This window comes from Pararge aegeria, chromosome 24 (genome assembly GCF_905163445.1).
Source record: "Pararge aegeria chromosome 24, ilParAegt1.1, whole genome shotgun sequence".
Classification (NCBI taxonomy): Eukaryota; Metazoa; Arthropoda; class Insecta; order Lepidoptera; family Nymphalidae; genus Pararge; species Pararge aegeria.
The window spans coordinates 9,872,219-9,895,808 of record NC_053203.1 but is presented as its reverse complement, the minus strand read 5'-3'; positions in this window follow the sequence as shown (position 1 = coordinate 9,895,808).

Here is a 23,590-nt window from a genome sequence, read left to right as displayed (position 1 = left end):
AGAGTGCACACCACTGATTGTAATATATTCCCACCAAAATTTGTTATCACTGACACTACAATCTCATAACTAAATTGATGAGCTTTATGCATAAAATGAATAAATTTCGCATCAAATTTTTAGTCCACCATCAGTGCTATAACGTAACAAATTTATTCATCCCGCTAAAACATGCTAATTAAACTGGCAAATGGAATATCCGTTATTTTTGATGTATTTTATTTTTAAACTAAATATGGCAGTCAAACGGTAAAGGTTGAGGTAGGTACTACAATACAATTAATGACAGTCTATCAGATACATATTTGAAAATTTTATGTATGTTAACAAAAATATATTAAATTTAAAAGAAAACGTGACTGCAATGATTTGAACGTTAAAAGCAAAAATAAACGTGCAGTGCAGTATACTAGACTACATAAAATAAGCAATTCATTTAAAGGAAATTGTATACAATTTTACAATAAATTACCAGTTGATATCTTGGGGATGTCACTAAAAAAGTTCAAAGTTTGTATTAAGCGAAAGCTTATATAAAAGTCCTATTATAGTATAAAGTATTACGTAAACGATAAAAAAGCTTGGGTGTGAACAATTGCTCTAATCAGTTTGCTTCTTAAATATTTTCTAATGACAAGAATGTGAGATGGTGATAGCAAAAAGAACACCCGGCTAAGTTTGTTGTGGGCTTCTTCTTAGACCAGTGCGCGTTTGGAACCTTTGTAGCTTTAGTTTTAAGTTTACGATTGTAGTTATCGCCATCACTACTCACTGCTATGTACACATTTTGTATATAATCAACGCATCAAAAGTGCCATCTATGTGCCCATTTGAATAAAGAAATATTTGACTTTGACTTTGACATTAGTCTCATCTTCATCATGAACCCATTACGGGCCCACTACAGGGTACGGGTCTCCTCTCAGAATGATATGGGTTTAGGCCGTAGTCTACCACGATGGCCGATTGCGGAGTGGTAGACATCACACGCCCTTGAGATCGTTATACTCTCGGGCATGCAAGTTTCCTCACGATGTTTTCCTTCACCGTTAAAAGCAAGTGCTATTAAATTTTTTTAAAATTAAAAACGCACATAGCTCGGAAAAGTTAGTGGTGCGTGCCGGGACTCGAACTCGGTCTCCACGAAAAGCGGATGCCTTACTCACACCTTACCTTACTACCTCATATTTACCAGCTTTTGAGGTAAAAATATATTATTTAATTTAAAAAGGTGTTATTAATTTAAGCTGATAGTTTTGTATCACACCAAATAGGTAATATATTACCACTTATTTCTGTTAATTCTAATTTCTCATTGAGTGTCTTCAACTCCAACGCAAAAACGACTGGGTGCTATAAGCTAGCTTGCTGTGTTTAATGATAATCGGTCCAAGATGGCTGCCACCACAAAATGGCGAAATAAATACTTTTCAAAGTTCCCTCGATATGGGTATGAAATAAAAAAGCTTGATTTCCGGCTGAGGAGATTTGGGAATTTATTATTTTCTAATTTTCTCCGCTCGTTCTGAGGAATTGTCGGGGGTTTCTGCCGTGGCTTGTTACCAACCTACCGACAACGACATGCCACTAAGCGATTAGAGGTATGGTAGAAACTTATTAGGGATGTGAGTACCATACTCCCTAACAGGTTAGCCCGTTACCATCTTAGACTGCATTATCACTTACCACCAGGTGAGATTGCATTCAAGGTCTTACTTGTAATCTAAAAAAGAAAAAAAATAGTAGTTTACTAAACTTCAATTTCGATACCAATTTCGGTATTATTCATTTGTCGATAACTCAAACGTCACATCTCTATTTATTTAGTAAGACAACGCAACCCCAAGAGTTGTTCTGATACGTATCTAATAAGTTGTTATCGAATTCAATAACTCACCTACATTTCTGTATTCGGCAATTTATTAGGTATTTTAACATCGGTTTTCCCATATAATTGATCATTAGTGGAACAAAAACAAGTTTTTCGCTGTCTATTTGCCTTTTTTTCTGATATTGCAGATTATTTTGGTTAATAGAATTGGTAGAAGTTCTTGGTAATTTGATCTCCCACGTTGTTTTATATTAAATACAATAACAAAATAAACTCTATGAGAGGCAAATAATTGGTCGTGGTAGAGTTATTTGTAACAGAGCTCATCCGGGGAAGTACCTACTGCCATCGTTCTTACTTCTGCCACCAAACTAACTTGCAAGGGACAGGTCTTACAAAGACAGTCTCGTGACCCATCAAAGTTAGATTTTTTATTTTATTTTATTTAACTTCACGTTAGTCCTTGACTGCTATCTCACCTGGTGGTAAGTGATGTTGCAGTCGAAGATGATAGCGGGCTAACCTGTTAGGGAATATGGTATTAAAAAATTCAAAATCCATTTATTTCAAGTAGGCCTAATATAAGCACTTTTGAAACCTCAAGATTGTCTGTGTGTAGTGACTCTACCACCGGTTCGGAAGGCAGATTCTACCGAGAAGAAGCCGGCAAGAAACTCAGCAGTTGCTCTTTTCCAATATCAATAATTTCTATTTTGCATTTTAAAATTAATTTTTGTACCTTGTGAGAGATGAAAGCGGAGCCGAATTCCAAGCAACCTTGTCATTACATACCATACCTAGGTACCTAGTCATACCACTAATAGGTTTCTACGGAACATCGCACCGGAACACTAAATCGCTTAGCGGCACGTCCTTGTCGGTAGGGTGGTAACTAGCCACGGCCAAAGCCTCCCACCAGACTAAAATTTCTCATCACCATCACCTTAAACAATGGACGTCCACTGCTGGACAGATAGGTAGTCTTGTGCTGCTTGGGTCCAGCGGCTCGCTGAGTTTTGCTTAATGTCATCTGTCCACCTCAACGCCAATTTTTTTCTGGAGCAGCTGGAAACAAACGGCCCCGGGTGGTGGGTTCCGTAGCCCCCTGCAGAAGACCTGTGTCCAGCAGAGGACGTCAATCGGTTGGTTATGAAGACGAAATTTAAACCTTGCCTCCCTTAGAGTTAGCTAATCTCAGTTTATACAACGATAACGCAATACTGTATAGAGTATAGGATTAACAACAATGTAAAGCTATCAGACGGGTAATATATTATATGCACAGCCATAATATACAGATGCTAGAGATGTTAGCAACAGGGCAAAGATGAACGCTCATCACGATCGGCTGCTTTATAGTGGTGCAGTAACATCGAATGCGTCATACAGTTAATAATAATAGATATTTTCTACAGTTTATAATATAAGTTATACCTCGGTACAGTGGTGAGTGCTGTGGTTTTAAGTGGGTGGTCCCGGGTTTGGTTCTCGGTTGGAGCAATTTGGGTTAAATAATTTTTGAATTTTTACCTTTTTGTGTTGGTGGGAGGCTTCGTCGGTGGCTAATATAGCTGACATACCGAGCATACAGGTTAGCCCGACAAAGGTTTTTTTAGTAATAAAAACCTCTTTTTAATTAATAGAAGCGATGATACCGCATTGGGTAGGAGCTCGACTTTCGTGTTATCGATTTCGAATCCCAGGACGTACCTCTAGCCTTTCGAAGTTATGTGCGTTTTAAGTAATTAAAATATCACTTCAATGGTGAGGGAAAACATCGTGGAGAAACCTACATGCCTGAGAGTTCTAAATAATGTTCTCAAAGGTGTGTGGAGTTCATCAATCTGCACTGGCCACTGGGCCAGCTTGGTGGATTACGGCCTTAACCGCTTTGCCCTGTGGGAGGAGACTCGTGCTCTGTAGTTGGCCGGTAATGGGTTGATACGATGATGGTAGAGGTAAACTAAACTTCCACCACGCATCTCCAATGCGGATTGGTGGGCTGAAAATGTAAATCTATATAATCGCGGTAAGTATCAAAGGTTAACCAGCGGTCAACTTTCTCATCTCTGTTGTTAAGCTTCGTACCGAATAATTAATGCACATCAATATCGTCATTATGGCCGCTCTGAGTATAGCGCGCTAAAAGCTATTTAAGGTAGGGGCTTTAGTGACATTATAAGCGGATTAAAACTTCCGTTTTTTATTAGTAAAGCGGTAAAAGCCTAGTGGTTAGGACTTCAGCATCCCTTTCTGGGGACTACTAACGTTTCCGAGTCATTTGCCTTTAAAAATATCAGTCGCTTCAACGGTGAAGGAAAACAAAGTGAAGGAAACAGCATGCCTAGGAGAGAGTAGGAGTTCTTCATAATGGTTCTCAAAGGTTCTCAAAGGCATGTTCATGAAATCTAACAGCTCACACGTTAGATAAAACTTAAGTTTTATCCCTCTAACTTTTCAGTGTTATGTGCGTAAAGCAATAAAAAATCACTTGCTTTTAAAGTAAAGAAAATATCCTAAGAAAACCTGCCTGAGCGTTCTCCATAATGCTTCCAAAGGTGTTTAAAATCTACCAATCCGCATTTGGACAGTGTGATGAATTATAGCCTTGACCCATCTTAATTTAATCGGTTTCCCGGGAATAATCTCAAAGTTTTCGATGTTAAGTTTTGCGTTTAAGCAAATAATATTGCTTGCTTTTAAGGTTAAACAAAATGAGGAAACTTGCATGCCTGTTAGCACTCTACAATGTACTCGAAGACATGTGAGGTTTATCACTTCGCGCTTTGCCAGCGGTCTAACGCCTCCTTCATCTGAGCGAGCTATCTGTAGGACTGGATATCATTATCAGCAAATTACCGGAAAGTAATAAAAGTTTTGACGGCCGATTGGCGCAGTTTGCAGCGACCCTGCTTTCTGAGTCCAAGGCCGTGGGTTCGATTCCCACAACTGGAAAAGTTTGTGTGATGAGCATGAATATTTTTCAGTGTCTGGATGTTTATATGTATATTATAAGTATTTATGTATATTATTATTAATAAAAAATATTCATCAGTCATCTTAGTACCCATAACACAAGCTTATTGGGGCTAGATGGCGATGTGTGTATTTTCGTAGTATATTTATTTATTTATTATTTATTTATTTATTCCTGATAATTATCATTTTAAATTTCGGGCTTAGGGCATACCACGCATTCCCAAAAAAAATAAAAATACACGTAACCGCTATCCGCTGTTAACGTGACCACATTCTCCTCTGCCCCACGCGCTGGTGATAAATAATCCGCTCCTCCCATTACAGCGGCGCGCTCCGCATCTCTGAATTTATGTGGAACTTATAAGCCGTTAAGCTGTTCTGGGTTTGATACTTTAAACTTTTACGTTACAGTTATTGTATGAGGCTTCAAGAAATAAAGCTTGTGTATTAATTGTCTGAAGCGGCGATAGTCTAGTGGTTAGAACTTCCGCTTTCTCACTTCGGCATGGCTTCAACGGTGAAGGAAAACATTTGAGGAAACCTGCATGCCGGAGAGTTCCCCGTAATGTTACGTGCACGATAAGTACAATGGTGTTGCTGGTGTAAGACAACACATACGCCTCAGATTTGATAGACACAGGGTGGAAATTTGCTAGACTTGTCCCACGCATTCCGACGTTTTCAGATCGATTGAATTCTTTAATGTACACATAAACCCAAAAAAATAACACAAAAAGGAAACAAAAAAAGAAACAATAGAGAAACACAAAAACTAGGTTAGGGGTGCAAAGGCGGTTTTATCGCTAAAGTTCGTACTGCTCATTCTGATAGGAGATCTGTACTCTGTAAAAGTAAAAATAAACTTGTAGTGCAGTTTACTAGGCTGCATTAAATTAGTAATTCATTTAAGGGTAATTGTATATCTTTTTATAACAAATTACCAGATGAAATCCTTGAGATGTCTCTCAATAAGTTCAAAGTTTATATAAAACGTAAGCTTATAGAAAAATCCTATAATAATATTAAGGATTACATGTGTGATAAAAAAGCTTGGGTATGAATTGCTCTTACTTCATAGCTCAACATTAACTAGACTGTGAGATTGTGATAACAAAAAAAAAACCTGGCTAAGTTTGTTGTGGGCTCTTCTTAGACCATCCTAGCTTTAGTTTTAAGTTAACGAATGCAGTTATCACCATCACTAACATTAGTGCAACAATTTAAATGTTGGAACGCTTCATAAGTGCCTGTAATAAGGTCTACATGAATAAAACATTTTTGAATTCGAATTCGAATTTTTCTATTGGCTGATAATTATAATGATTATCATTTTGATGAATGATTTATGTTTACCACTCTAAGTAATTAATCGTAAAATAAAAATAAAGCTATAAAACAGTCTGCGGGAAACCACTAACAAATACACTAAGCTATTCGGAATAAAATAAAACTGTACGTAACGCAAAATCGTAAAATGCTTTCAGATCTGCTGTGGAATCGAGCTTTTATTTTTCTACCATTTGTTTGAGTTAATCGTTTCAAATACGAAAGTATACAGGTTTTATTGATTGTTCATCCTTGCTAATGTTATAAATGCAAAAGTATGTTTGTTCGTTTGTTTGTCCTGCAGAGCTGCAGGCAGGGGACAAAAATTATATCCCCCGATTATATCCCCTGACAAGGGATATAATTAACGCACCTGCTAAAGCACGGGAACAGGGAATAGGAGAAGTCTACCCCCGTTTATTATTACATATACAGTCAAACCTGGATAATCGAGAGTTCAAGGGAGCACAATCTCATTCTCGCTTATAGAGGTTTCTCACTAACCCGAGTTTCTCGCTAATGCAGGTAAATGGGTAGCGTTTCTCTCTTATAGAGGTACGCAGCAATAACAAGACATATTCATGCACTATGTAATTTTATTTTATTTAGAACTTATTTACATTTAAAAAAATCCGTGAATTTCGTTTGGGTTTCTGTTTTTGTATTTTGAATGTTTTTCTGTAACTCATAAATTTTGTCGAATATTGCTTGCTCGACTGTCGCTTATAGAGGTATAGATAAGTTGCAGTCTCACTTACGGAGGTCCGTGAGGGAAAAACGACTCTCTCTTACAAAGGTTTCTGTTTCTCGCTAATTGAGGTTTTGGGAGCTTAAAATGACGGGTCCTGGCTATTACTCTCACTTATAGAGTTTTCTCACTTATCCAGATCTCACTTACCCAGGTTTGACTGTATATTATACGGATATTATTTCCACTTTTGCGCCAGTGTTCTTAAAGTTCATATAGCTGTGGGAGAAGATAAATTTGTATACTTTCTCTGGGCAGAAAATTGTCTCCTGCCCATGCTGCTATACGGATAGTTAGTTGTTGGGGGATTTGTCGATAACCGTAATAAAAGCGGACGAAGAAAGCGGGAAGCTGCTTGCAATAAAAACTCCACACATTAATCTTCAAAGACTCCAGTTTCTTATTATTAGCGCTATAGTATTTGTATCAAAGTCAAAATGAAAAATATCTTTATTCAAGTAGGCCCATAGGTGGCACTTTCGATTTGACACGGTAATGAGATGATGGCGATAACCGTATTCGTAAACTTAAAACTAAAGCTACGAGGGTTCCAAACGCGTCCTGGTATAAGAAGAAGCCCACAACAAACTTAGCCGGTTTTTTTTTTGTTATCACCATCTCACAATGTCATTTTAAAGAATCAGAAGAGCAACCTGGTTAGAGCAATTATTTACACCCAAGCTTTTTTATCGATTACGTAGTCCTTTATACCAATGATATCAATGACAAAACCGCTTTTTAACAAGCAACATGGCACAAATGAGCCCTCAATAACTCCCAATCATCTGTATGTGACCTGTCCATAAAAAAATCGACCCACAATTTCCACTCGCCGCATATTTCATCTTCGTAATTATATCGATAATAGTACTACAAACATAGAATGTCACAGTGATAGCAAAAGTTCATTGGATAATCAATCTTATGTATCAATGTTTAAGAGACACTATGCATTTCCACGTCAGCGTTTCGAAAGAGGGTGTTAACTTTTATACAAAATTATACATGCGTGCACCATAGCCTTTATGTAGATGGCAATAAAGTATATTATACAATATAAAGAGGTACTTTGTAGGTGATAAATATAAATCGCTTGAGTGACTGTCAATGCTGACATGTACGTGATAGGCTGAAACAATTGGAAGTCGAGTTTTAGGTAGTTTGTTTTAAATTGAATTAGTGATCACTGTGACAATGAATCTGTAGTTTTTTTAGGTGAAACTTCTTTAGAATCGTTGTCATTTGAAACTCCATGAAACGGAGATGCATCACTATAAAGAAACAAACATAAATGTCTGACAAACAAACGTAAACTCACTACGGAGTCACTTGATTTTACTTCTGCAGGGCTAGCACAAACAGGAGATAAAAAATATATCCCCCGATTATATCCCCTGACAAGGGATATAATTAACCTGTCCACCTGCTAAAGTACGGGAACATGGAATAGGAGAAGTTTACCCCCGTTTATTATTACGCATATATTATATGATAGGTTAGACTTGGTAAAACTGTGAGAGAAGATATTTTATTTATTTTATTTAAACAACTTTATTGCATAATAAAGGAAACACACACAGGAAAACTTACATTAACATAAATTATATGCATAAGGCGGCCTTATCACTAACAGTGATCTCTTCCAGGCTACCTTAACTATTGGAATTATGCAATGAGAGACGGGAAATCGCAATTATATATAAAAAATATATAAAATATATATATATATATATATTTTATTTTATTTTTTTATCGTTTCCCCGGGGAGATAATTGTCTCCTGCCCGTTGTAGCCGTGCAGCATCTGATGTTGGAGCTGTATCTGATTTCTTTCAGTAAAAACTATGGCAATGGTTTACTCAAAAACGATTAGCGTTTCGGTTTCACGGATAAGTCTAAGTAAATTATGTACCTACCTCTAAAGCAGAAGTATTATCACAGAGGAGAAACGGAACAGAGTCAAAGCTTCTAACAAGCGAGCAAAATTTACACCTATTTTGGTAGGGTTGACACAGGAGGATACAATTTAATAAACAATAGTTGTTTGTTCAACAAGATGGCAAAGTTTGTTTTTGTTGTGATTGCCTAGTTTAAATCCCGAGCTAGTGAAGGACTCGAGCTAGGAAGAATTAGGTAAATTAGAATGCTGAGTCTAGGGAGGCATTCCGAGGCACAAGAAACAAAAAACTTTGCTATCGCGTGATACTTGCAATTTTCAATTCTATAGCGAGAAAATACAAGATGTAAAAGAAATATTTATTGAAATATTAGGTATTTTTACATTTGGGATAGCAAAAAAATTATGTGTTTTTATTCTTTCTATTATTGTTCATATACACTGTACAGTAAACCATATTTACACTTTTATATTAAAACACTAGGTATTTTAAAATTACATTTAAACACTATTTAAATTATTATCATTAAAATTTAATTAAATGAAAACACGACGCGCGACGTATACTGCAGTCCCTGAACTTGAGCACAGGCCGAGCCGGTATAAACCGGTTTCTCTCCGCACGCGACGTAGCGCCTGTGTTCACGCACTCATGCGCCTCAAGCTTGTAGTAGTGTACCTATCGTAGCGCGCTTGTATGAAGCTTTGCCTCTGTTCCGTTTTTCCTCTGTGGTGTTATTTCGGTTTTCATTTACACATTGTATATTTAAAAACGCTTTTAAAGTACCTGTGATAGGCCTACATGAATAAAGAATATTTGAATTTGACGTGCAGCTAAGCGATTTAGTGTTCCGGTGCGATGTAGCCTTCGCTAGGCTATCACTTTTGGTATAATACAGTATCTTGGCCATTGTTATCATCATTGCAATACAGTTTGCTGTGTACCGTTACGATCGTGTACACGGTGTACAACGGTAAGTAGTGGATTCATTTTTGATTGATTTATTTCGTGGTCTGTGATAGATACAGTTTGAGTGTATCACGAGCCAATTACCATTCTAATGGATTTTGCAGAGTATACTTTAGATATTAACTTCTGTTTTGTGATTGAACCAGATGACTCTTAAAAGGTTTAAAGTTTGTATTAAACGTAAGCTTATAGAAAAGTCCTATTATAGTATAAAGGACTACGTAATCGATAAAAAAAGCTTGGGTGTGAATGATTACTCTATCCAGGTTGCTCTTCTAATAATTTTAAATGACAATGTGAGATGGTGATTAAAAAAAAAACACCCGGCTAAGTTTGTTGTGGGCTTCTTCTTAGACCAGAACCCTCGTAGCTTTAGTTTTAAGTTTAAGAATATGGTTATCGCAATCATCTCACTACCGTGTAATTCTCATGTAATGTACGCATCAAAAGTGCCACCTATGGGCCTACTTGAACAAAGATATTTTTGGCTTTGACTTTGAGATTAGGTAAGCGGTGATAGCCTAGTGGGTATGGCTTTGGCTTCCCCTCCGGGGGGGCCGGATTCGTTCGTACGCATAGTTGCCGGACCATTACTAGGCACGAGGCTCCTCGCAGAATGAGAAGGGTAAAGGCCGTTATAAGCTTGTTTTATTTAATCAAAGCACCACCATCAGAATCTTCGTGTAATACATATGATAATAGCCTAAGCCCTAAGGTATATAGAGATACATATGATTCACCTAAAAAGCCTGCCGACTGGCGCAGTGGGCAGCGACCCTGGTTCCTGAGTCCAAGGCCGTGGGCTCGATTTCCACAACTGGAAAATGTTTGTGTGAACATCAAAGTTTTTCAGTGTCTGGGTGTTTATCTGCATACTATAAGTATTTATGTATATTATTTATAAAAATATTCATCAGTTATCTTAGTACCCATAACACAAGCTACGCTTACTTTGAGGCTAGATGGCTATGTGTGTAAATAAAAAAATTAAAAAAAAAAACTTATAGGTCTACAACATGCTTAAAAACTATTCAAGTCGTCGATAAATGAAGATGGAAACTATAACATGAAAAGAAAAGGTAAAAAAGAAAAGATGAACTAAATTTACAAAATTATACAAAAGTAAAAAAAAACCCAAAATTCTATATTAATTATTATAAAAAGAAAGAGATAACAATATTAATGCACAAACAAATTCTGACTAGCTAGGTTTTTTTAGTAGCTGATCTTTGAAGTTGGGCAGTTTTGGTTTGGGTCGAACCCAACCAAAACTCAGTTTCCCAGAAAGTGAAGCCCAAGTCCTAACTACTATAACTGCTTAAACAGAAGGCATAACAAAAAGATATTCTAAATAAAGTTCTCTTTAAATAATCTATATTGCATAATTAATATCTTGTATTGCTCCGTTACAATATTTTACTGAAAGATTTTCGAAATACCTTCGTGAGCTGTCGGTTAATGTGAGGCTGCGCGGGCGCAGTGTCACTGACACGCCTCCGTTTGGTAGAGGATTTAGTGATAAGCGTTAGCGATTTATTAAAAAAAACTAGCTATCTCTGCAATTTAAAATTATATCGACCTCCACGCAAATCCAATTAAAAAGTTTTCGTAATTGCAAGTTGGAGACGCACACGTTCTGGTGCTTTTGGAAGCTCTGTGTGTGCAGAGCGCCGTCTTATAAATGGAAGGCCCCTGATTCAGACTAAACCGGATCTGAACCCGGACCCTCTCAGTTAGAAGCATACAATGCAAGCAGTTGCACCATAGGTTGAAATCAATACTAATATTATCAATGCGAAGGCTTGGATGGATGTTTGTTACATAATTTCGACAGATCGGCTGAATGGACCTGGATGAAATTTAGCACATATAGATTATATTCTGAAATAGCACTTATGCCCGTTAACACTAAATCTAGGAATCGCCTTATTTGAATACCTAGTGATTGAGGTGATCCTTAGAAAAAAAAAAGTTTCACGAACTCTTCTGTGATTTCTAACGACGTAAGGCGACTCGTACGCTGACACTTGATAGAGAAAAAAATATAAATGCGGTTATTTTTTTTAATAACCTGACATCTATACGAAAAATTAAAATTATGATAATACAAACCAAACACCACGCCTTGCGGCAAGAACCATAGACAAAATAGGTTATATGGGTTGCCTAGTGAAACTCGATTGGTGAATATATGCCTAGGAATCTTCATTGATTAGGCGTTACTTACTTAGGCATTGCCTTGACCATCGTAAGGAAAAATGTACGCATTCTGTGAGATAGATTTGTTTAAGTTTTGATTTTCACAGAGCAAGATATCGACATGCACATCAAAATTCCCACGGGAACGAAGTTCATCCTTATAAGGAAAAAATATCGTCGTTTGTATGCAAGCATTATTTCGTCCACTTTTCTCATGGCCCCATGACCTCTCTCTTAATCCGAGCAGACGCGTCAAGATTCGAACCGGTTGGTTTACACACACACCGCCAAGTCACTAGCAATATGTACGCATGTTTGTGTGTGCGCGTGTTTTGATTTATGGTAGTATACATTGATAGTTTACTTTTGTGGGAGTGACGTAGACTCAAATTTATTGCTACTAACGATCTGACGCGGCGTTGCTTGATATGCAGACTAATTAACGAACAGGTTGCATTTGATATGTTGATGGAAAGTTTTTTTTTATTACACTTTAGGCTTAAGTACGTGGATATGCATGGGTTTATTACTGCTTATGGATATTATGTACAAATAGAGGCTGTCTTGTGGGTTAGCGTGTTAGAATACGGATCGCAAGGTTCTAGGTTCGATTCCTAGATTAAAATAAAATAATGGGTTTTTGTTTCAAAGAAGCAGAAGCTACTACTGACATGCGTATTATATATAAACAACGTGGAGTTAGGAAATTGGCATTGTCCACTGGCGTGCTTCAGAGAGCAAGTTAAGGTGACTGTCTCAAAAAAAGGCTTAAAGAGAGTGTAATTGATGTTGCTTCCATCGAAAAATACCACCTGTAAAAATTATAAAAATCGAGGATTTTTATAATTTTTTTTCTATTCTCTGCCGGGAATCGAATTCCATATACATCTAAAGCCCCCATCACTTATAGATTACCTGAAAAAACAAATGCCAAATGGTGATGCAGTCGAAGCTTTAATAACAAGGAACAATTCCAATAAGTTATACGAGTATCAAACTGAGAACCAACGAAGAAGCATTATCACTGTTGAGACTTCAGATATATCATATCTATTGCGTAACTCATCTCCGATATATTATAGCCCGTTAATAAGCAACTTGTAAGCCACTCGCGTCACCGAACTTGCTTGGAGATATCGGCGGAAATTTATATGTTGGATGGTGTTATGCAGACGAACATCGGATTTAATGATATTACGAAATGTTATGAAAATTAAGCTTAATTTGCCATACTCCGCGAAAAGCAGGAGAATCTGTATTGTGTGATTTATAATTTCTTCAATCCTTATACTCCACACCAAACAGATCTTCTGCAATTTACACTCTACGTTTACAATGAATAATTGTTAAGTACTAGACTTAACAATTACTTGAATAATTGTTAAGAACTAGTGCGGAGTATAGCAAATTAAGCTTTATTTTCATAATATATCATGGAATTCCGCAAAGTAACGCCTGCTTCTATCCAATGATTTTACGAAGTTATAATTGTTTTCTTAGCTAACACTTATCGCTACAACAAAAGGTGATGAGGAACTAAAGCGTACTTAAAAAAAAATACGTTTAGTAGTGACGTACACCAAGCTGTGAGATCTTTATATAGTCCTTGGTATATATTAAAGCTCGTTAATAAGAAAACTGTAAGCCACTCGCGTCACCGAACTTGCTTGGAGATATCGACGGAAATTTATATGTTGGATGGTGTTATGCAAACCAACGACGGACCTTATTATTTTACTTTAATATATATGCCTATACTAGCCGAGCTAAATATAAAAGACCCAAGTGTATTATAAAACCAACTACAATTCTCTAAAAATACACAATCTTTTACAATAGACTGTTAAATAAATAGCAAAATTTTCGTCATAAAAACTCTCAAGTAAAAATAATAGACTCAAAGGTAAATAAAAAAACGAGACCTGAAAGTAAAACAACGTTTAAAGTGTCCCAAGGTCCCAGACAAGTAAGAAAACACATTGAGGTCAGACTTTAAGCCTAAATGAATTATTTTTTGCGAATTTATGCCATCCATCAATATTTACACTCCGCATTGGGGCGAAGACACAATATAGGATTACGCCCAGACAGGTTTGTTCCATCGCGAGGCTATAAGTTAATCTGTGGCTGTAAGATTCTACTATAAAAGTGCACGCCTAAGCCTTTTTTCAGGCGGCTTTTTAAAGACTTACTCTCTACTGCGCATAAGGACAAAAAATGCAGAAACATTTGTGAAACTCAGCACAGTATACTAACTGAGATATACTATCCTACATATGAAATAATTTTCTCTGTCGCCATATTCTATGTTTGTAAAAAAAACGAAACTGAAAGTTTTATTTTAACGCATTATATAGTTTTAAATTAAGTTTATTTAAATATCTATAATATAATAATAATTAAACAAATGGACAAAATAAACATAATTAAATTTGGAATATTAATAGACTCATAATCGGATAACCAAGTTTCACTCAACATTAAAATTAGAAATGAGCCCGCAGACTTTAACAATTCAAAGTGTGCATCGTAAAAATTTACTCTTATAATTTTTAAAAGAAGTATAACTTAAAAAATATAACTACAATAACTGCATACACGTGGCGAAGCAATTCATAGTGTCCCAAGGTCTCAGACAAGTGAGGAAACAAAGATAGGTCAGGCTAAAAGGCTAACTGAATTATTTATTGTGGCGTTATGCCATCCATCAATATTTACACTGCGTACAATACGGGATTACGCCCTGAGAGCGATGCCATCGTGACCCGATCAGCTGATCCACCGCTTGGATATCTGCCACGTTTATCACGTCTGTATGTTCCATTCCCAATCCTAGGGGGTAAGGCTTCGTATTTCCTTTCATGGAGACCGAGTTCAAGACCCGGTACGCACCACTGACTTTTAAAAGTTATTTAAGCAATTATTTAAGCAATTATTTAAGCAATTTAAATATCACTTGCTCCAACAATATTTTGAAAATATCCCTATCCCTATCCATATCCCTACTAATATTATAAATGTCAATGTAAGTTTGTTTGTTACGCTTTCACGCAAAAACTACTATACTGATCCTCGTGAAATTTTGTACACATATTCTTTGAAGTGTTAGAAGTAATATAGGATATTTTTTATTCCGACATTAAGCTCGGTTCCTTTGGGAGTGGGGATGAAAGTGTTTGACGATTTTACACCACAACTCCGACAAATTACAACCGATTTAAATAATTATGTTTGTACTATAGAGGTTATAATATGTGCTTAACAATGTTTGGGCAAACCAAACTTTGTTTAGATCTGATGAATGTGGTTGGAGATAGAGGACAGAACTCATCTGCAGAGAGCAGCTAGCCCCTCATTTAAGGCTACGCGATACTGAATACTTTAAAACAAAATCAAACGCAGACGAAGTCGCGGGCAACAGCTGGTTAAGCAATAAATGGGAAAATCCTTTAAGGAACACTAGGTTGGTACACGCTCACACACCAAGTGCTCAAGAGGGTACTTACCTTAGTTAGATGATTCCTAATTATTTATTATTTATAGGTTTGGCCAATTTTAATTTATAATATGCAAAAAAAAAAAATTAAAAATATTTATTATCAAAAACAACATTTACAGATTCCATGTTACCGATGGTACCCACACTAGGTATTCCTGTTTCGTGGGTGCCTATTTACAATTTACCAGCTTAAATATAATAGTAAATGAGATAATTGTTATTGTTGTAGCTATGGATTTTTATCTGAACTAAACGTTATTATTATTATTGGATAGAAGCAGGCGTTACTTTGCGGAAATCCATGATATATTATCAAAATTAAGCTTAATTTGCTATACTCCGCGAAAAGCAGGAGAATCTGTGTGGTGTAATTTATAATTTCTTCAATCCTTATACTCCACACCAAACATATCTTCGGCATGATAAATGAAGAATGTGTGATAAGTTTGCCTTAAAAAATATACCTTACAGCAAAGGTATTTCAAGAATTGTAATAACTCTTCATTTTCGATGTAGGACAATGTGAACAAGTACTCAGTTATTTCTTTGTATTTAATTTTGTTAAGAGGATAAACAAATACTAATTTATTTATTTTATTGGATACCAGCGGTAAAAGAAAAAGGCTAAATTTTTTGATAAAAGAATGAACTACAGAAGTTTAAGGAGTTGTTATTTTGTTCTAAAAGTTATCGTGTTTAAACCTAAAAGTAGCTCGCTATGTATGCGCGCATTGTCATTCAAACGAACACGGCGTTTGAAGTAGTTTACACAGCTGCGTACTGTCTCGCTGACGGACGTATCTTTTGTGCGACTGTTTGTTACGAATTTAGCATTACACAGCGCGTTCTCTTGCACCTTGCGTGCTTCGCGAAGACGTTGCATCTTTGTTATGATTTTAGCAGACTTTGTAACAGTGTAAATGGCATCTTGTAACTCTAAAGCGGGAGCAATTCCATCGCGTATAACTTGCTTTTACCAGCGTATAAGTTTGCGTCTCGCATGCAACCTATCACAAGCCCGAACGCACGCTTGTTTTGAATTGTGGCACGCTGGACGCAAACTTGATCTCCACTTCGGGTGCAGGTTTGACGCTACAGTCCAGTGCTGCGCTCGCTTTAACTCAAGGCAATATCAAGACGTATATCTTTCGCGACTATTTGTTATGAATTTAATACTATGCAGCGTGTTCTCTTATAGTTAACGTATTGTAAGTTACTTTGTCATGATTTTAGCAGACTTCGTGTAAATGTAAATTGCAACTTGTAAATCTAAAGCGGGGGTAATTCCGTCGCGTATGACGATTTTACCAGCGTACAAGTTCGCGTCATGCGACAAATCGAATGATTACACACACTTTTAAAAACGTTATGGAGAACTCCCATGCAAGCAGGTTTACTTACGATGTTTTCTTTTACCGTTAAAGTTACATTTTTCTCCTTCCATATCTTATTTTCTAAGCTTTGTGTTAAAGTTCATTGAACTGTAATTTGTATTTCGTGATGTGCAATAAAGTATATAAAAAAAAAATCCCACTCGGTGATCTCACCGCACACTTCTGTTCCAAGGAAGTAGTCAATTAGTAGACAGAAAGCTATAAAATCATCTTATCAAACTAAATTTAACTCGCGTTAAAACCAGTTAATCTTATCTGTGTTATCAATACGCTTATTAGTCGGCCCATATAAGTACATAAACTAGTTCCGACATACCAACATTTTAATGTGAGATCCGACCATTAGCGACCCCCACTGTGGTAGAGAGATGCCATTCGTAACATTCCCATTTAGCAAAGTACCAGCCCACTCGGGCTTTAAAATAGATAGAGGTGTGCATTACATATTGTTATATGAATTTAGTGTTTTATTCCGCTTCGCACCATAGGGGAAAAAATCCTCCATACCACGTGACATATCTACATCACTACATGTTCACAAGATATCTCTAGTAGCCTTCAAAATAGTTTCTCAGGTAAATCTACATTAAGAAACTGTAGTACTACTGTTTCTCTTATATTCCGTTTATTTCTTTCGGCAGGATTGGTTATGTAGTCTAGTCTTTATGGTGTTTTATTAGGTGCTATTGCAGTAATTCTGAATAAATGGTTCCTGCAGGAACGAAGTCGCGGGCAACATCTAGTCATGTTATGAAATCATATACTCAGCTCCACAAAGGCTTTCGGTTCTTTTCTCAGGCGCTATGCAGATATCACCAATTTATATCTAGTTATAGACGACTAGCTTCTGCCCGCGACTTCGTCTGCGTGGACTCCAGAACTGGGTCCAGAAAGAAGTGAAATATGTGAAAGTAATATATAATAGAATAAAATTTACACCCGTTTTATCGCTTGTAGTGTAGTGTCGTAAAACTTATATTTTTGTTCGACTCACATAATTTAAATGAATATACTCCTATACACGACATCATTTATATATCAATTTTTAATCTTACCACGGGAACTTTTCGAAAGATCGGTATAGAAAGTATATGCACATTCAATCTTCCGGAACTACTTATCGAATCGGAATAAAAGGTAACCTTTGTTCTATTCCATGTAAAAGGCTATATTCATGCCAAATTTTATATAAATCCGTTCAGCCGTTTATGCGTGATTGGGTAACTAACATCCATACTTTACGCGTAACATCTGTTTGTATGTATATATATATATTTTTCGTTTTATGTGGTGGTGGTTCTATTGTATCGTTTGATAATTTTATATATATTATTTTACTTTATTTTTCCGTATACTCCCTCTCCTTGTCAAGTTCACTTCGCTTCTTTTTAAACTTTTCCCGGCAAATCCGTGACGCCAATCAAGACTATACCTGAAAATCAGCGCTGCAGTTGTCAAATACTGCAGCAGCATGCTGAGGTAGCAGCCTTTTCAGCTGAAGCACCTTTCGATAAGGCATTTAGTTTGTAAAATAGTGTATAATTCGTTTGAATGTAATTAGTTTTCATTAGTTTACTTATGTGTGGAAGCTGAATAAAGTTTATTATTATTATTATTATTATTATTACTTTCACATTTATTATATTAGTAGGAAAAAAAATTTTCGAAAATAAAAGAAGTCTAGCTTTTTCAACGTCTGATGGTGATGGCCCAATATTCCGCTTCGAGTATGGTCGGTGGTCGCGTCGCTTTATGAAATCGGACCGCTCAAGTGAGCGAGGCACTTCAAAGTCCCGAGATCTGTAATCAAATGATTGATCTTGACCTCCGCTGATTGATATCTCTTCCTGAGCTAGTTACAGTTGTAGTTTATGTATGTTTTCATTATCGTTATGGATAACGTTATTACTTATTGGGTTTGGATGCTCGCGGTTTAACGATTTAATTATAGTGTACGCTCGTGATATTGCGGTTAATGTATTGCCATAGAATATAGAAATTAAGGATTATCTAAAAGTATAATTTTTGAAGACTAAATCATAAGAATTGTTGTTGAATAAATTCAAATACGATGCTATAGTAATATTAATCCGAATCAGTGGAAAAGCATACAATAATATAACACGCATCTTCAATATAATTTCAATTAGTAAACTCGTAATAATAATTACGAACTAACATTAATATTTATATAAAACTAGCTGTTGCCCATGACTTCGTCCGCGTTTGAAGTCGTTGATTCGATGTGGCATTCAATTTAGTTGTAGTACTAAAAAAAACTAAAGTATCGCTAAGCCTTAAATGAGGGGTTTGATGCTGTCCGCTGAGGAGTTCCGTCCTCTATCTCCAACCACATTCATTAGATCTACACAAGATTTGGGCTTAATTAAACACATTCCTCTGTAGTACAAAAATAATTATTTAAATCGGTTATTATTTGTCGGAGTTATGGTGTAAAATCGTCAAACACTTTCATCCCCTCTCCCAAAGGAACCGAGCTTAATGTCGGGATAAAAAGTATCCTATATTTCGAGAATATGTGTACAAAGTTTCATGAAGATCGGTTCAGTAGTTTTCGCGTGAAAGTGTAACAAACAAACTTACATTCACATTTATAATATTAGTATGGAAGTAGGGATAGGGATAGGGATAGGGATAGGGATATAAACCGTCTAACTGTTCACTTATGGGCATGGTACCCAAAATACTGGCGCTATTGCCCCTTTGAATTGCTAGACTTAGCCGTTGGGCTAAATAAGCGGACCCAGCTTTTGGGTCACAAGCCGTGAAGACCAAGGATACAAATAACAAAATTTTTGTTTTTTATTTCAAGAGAGTGTGTCGTGAGCGGATTTTTGACATATATTCAAATTCAAATTCAAATTCATTTATTTCAAGTAGGCCTACTTTATAAGCACTTTTGAAACGTCAAGTATGCATGTTTGTGTGACTCTACCACCGGTTCGGAAAGCAGATTCTACCGAGAAGAGCCGGCAAGAAACTCAGTAGTTGCTCTTTTCCAACATCAACATTTACAATCATTTTGCTATCTTGCGGGAGATGAGAGCGAGGCTGGCTGCTTCCATTCTACCTTGTCATTGAGGAATTCATCAAATGTATAGTAACCTCGCTGTACTAGATGCGTTTTTACACATTTTTTAAATGTATGCATTGGTAGGTCAAGAATTTCCTTAGGAATCATGTTGTAAAAGCGTATACTCAACCCCACAAAGGAGTTCTGCACCTTTCGCAGACGATATGCAGATATCACTAATTTATGACCGTTTCTGGTAAGTCGATTGTTAATTTCAGCTTTTGATTTATAAAGATTAATATTTTGCCTCACAAAGACTATATTACTATAAATGTATTGCGAAGCTACTGTAAGAATACCTATTTGTTTAAATTTTTCACGAAGCGATTCGCGTGATCCAAGTAAACTATAATCATCATCATCATCATCACTTCAACCGATTGAAGCCCACTGCTGGACATAGGTCTTTTGTAGGGAGTTCCAAATCCACTGTCCTAGGCTGCTTGCTTCCAGCGGCTCCCAGCGACTCCTTTGATGTCGTCTGTCCACCTCGTTGGGGGCCAACACTGCGTTTACCTGTGCGGGGTCGCCATTCCACTGATTATACTATAATGATTCAGGACATATATAACAATTGTTTAAATTTAGAACAGCTTCATGATAATTTAAGGAAAGGTATTTGATAAAACTCTTTTATTGATTATAAAATATATTTTAAAATATATCAATAAAATCACCCGGTTAGAGTGAAAGAGGAGGAGTACTTCTACCGCTGCCAATACGTGAGAGAAAGGGAAGCCAGACTGAACAGGCACCGTAACGCGTTACGTAACGAAGCGGTTTACACTCCCGTTGTCACTTCAAAAGTGCAAAAGTTGATGGTTTGATCAAAAAGTACTTGAAAGGAGTCCCACTCTGGATATATGCTTATAGAAACAAGCCACGGTCAGCTTTGTTATTTTATTGTCTCAGTAACGAACACAGTTCGTTCAATATTAAACTGTCCACTCGCAAGCCGAATCGTTTTATCGAGTACCTATACATTACCGATTCTCTGACAATATTTGTCTTACGTGAAACGTATGCTCCAGTTCAAGTTATAAGTGACGAGCGACAACAAAGAGTGTGGGCTAAATATTCTTTCAATTTATATAAGTTAAAAGTTCAGTGAAAAGTGTATCGTTTTTGCCAATATCGGATGCAGTGGCGTGCACTTCATACATGCTTAAAAGCACTGCTTACCCTTAAATCGATATATAACACTTAAAGGAGGTTGATTTTTGCCATTTTATACAATTTTCCTGCCTTATGCATACCCTGGTAAGAAACCCAGTGCGCGCCATTGATAGGGTGACTATGAATTTGCAAAATGTCCCGTTTTCTCATATGTTTTAAGTATACAGTGGTGTTTTTAGTATACAGTTTAACTAAAAAACTTTTGAAAAATAATAAGGATTTAATTATACTCGTTCTAAAATACACTTTAGTTCAACACAAATGTGTATGCCTTATTATTTAGTGACGTTCCTGGAATAGTTTCCGGGAATGTATTATGTAGCAATAATTAAATTTTAGAATTCATCCAAAAGCGTCTATCCTGCTCTGCACAGATTTGTATTCTCACTTTCTTTGGTCACAAATCCTCACTAAGTGTTCATAAGAGGTGTCCTATTTATTGGACAGCTATTCCTTCGACTATGATATTACAGGTACAATTTATGTAAATATATGCACCACTTATATATATATTTATATATATTTATATATATATATAAGTGGTGCTTTTTTGTACTTGGGTTTGGGACGATATCGCCGTGTATCACTGTATCGCCACGCCCGCAATCAGGTTTACCCTCCGCCTATAGTTTCACATTAAAAATTGATAAAACGTTTACAACTTGCACCAAACCCGGATCGATCTGATGTAGAGTGGCTTAGTCAAATGGACTGCATTCTCGCGTATTTCGAGTCGCGATGTCTTTCGTATCGATGTTTTATCAGAAGTGTAACGGATTACGGCGTACGTGTTCGATGGTGACGACCCGTGCATGGTAATGCGGCTTTTTAACGTGAGAGAAATGTACAAATGGTGGATTTTTTAAAAGTATTTCCAGTATTTTTTTGGGAAAATTGGGTGTCAGAGGTTGGAATGTTGGTATATCTGTTACAATTGTTGCGCAAATTTAAACGTAACTGTTCTGGATTTAGGTAAATACTTTTTATTTTATCATTTACTAGCTTCTGCCCGCGACTATGTTTGCGTGGTCTACAGAATTGGGTCTTACCACGGGAACTATTTAAGAGATCGGCACGTGTCCTTAAATGTCTTTTTCCATAACATAGGTGACTTGCATACCAAATTTCAATACTCTATGTTCTATTTCATGTCAAAGGCTAAACGATTGGTAAATTTCATCGAAATACGTTGAGCCGTTTTTGCGTGATTGTGTAACAAACATCCACACTTTCACATATATAATATTAGCAGGATAAACTAACGCTTCATTGCAATCACAACTGATAGTTAGTATGTTATGCAGCCTAAGGATACAAGGACTTATGACGTCATCAATTCAAAGTTACTCATAATATTATTATTTATTTATTAAGAGCACTAACAACATGCATATTACACGATTTTAAACATAGCACACACACAAAAACATGGACTGATATGCACGTTAATTACAAGTGCACACACATAGCATTGACAAAGCGTCATGAATACTTAATTTGACAGTAAATTTAACTCACCGATAAGTGTTCGGTGAGCTTTTTTCTAAAAGCTGTTTATTTGTTTATTGTTATTAGGTACACAAAACAGGTAATAACTAAAAGTAGATCTAAATATAAGTAATAACAAGTTTTGTTCTAAGCTACAACCCAAAGTATGTGTACACAACTTGGAATTAAATTAAACAGAAAGTAAAGATAAAATTAAAGTTGAAACAAAAAAGAAACACTTAAATAATAATATACATAGATATTATTTCCCTAAAGAATTATGTGCTGTGGTTAAGTTATGGAATGAATATCGATGCCAGGTATCTTTTTAGACAGCTCGTTGTATTTCACATAAATACGTATAATTGGCGTTTGTTTTCCGAGATGGGATTTAGTAAATGGTATATGAAAAAAAATTGTGGATTTGCAACTTCTGGTGTACCGGTGCGGGACAGTATTATCAAGTAGTGAGTGAGGGAATTCAATAATGTAAATGCAAAGCGCTTCGTTCAAGCCCATGGGATATCAACTACATTTGCATAACTTACATCCCTACTTCCCTACTAATATTATAAATGTCAATGTAAGTTTGTTTGTTACCCTTTCACGCCAAAACTACTTAACCGATCCTCGTGAAACTTTGTACACATATTCTTGGAAGTGTTAGAAGTAATATAGGAAATTAGAAAACTTTTTATCCCGACATTAAGCTCGGTTCCTTTGGGAGAGGTGATGAGTGTTTGACGATTTTACACCATAGCTCCGACGAATTATAACCGATGTAAATAATTACTTTTGGACTATAGAGGTTATAATATGTGTTTAATTTTGCCCTAACTGTGGTGAGAGATAGAGGACAGAACTCCTCAGCGGACAGTAGCTAGTACGTTATAAAGAATTTCCTTATATATATAAAGAATTCCCTATATATATAAAATTCAAAGCCTAACTGACCGACCTAACCTAACTGACTGATAACTGACTTTGGGG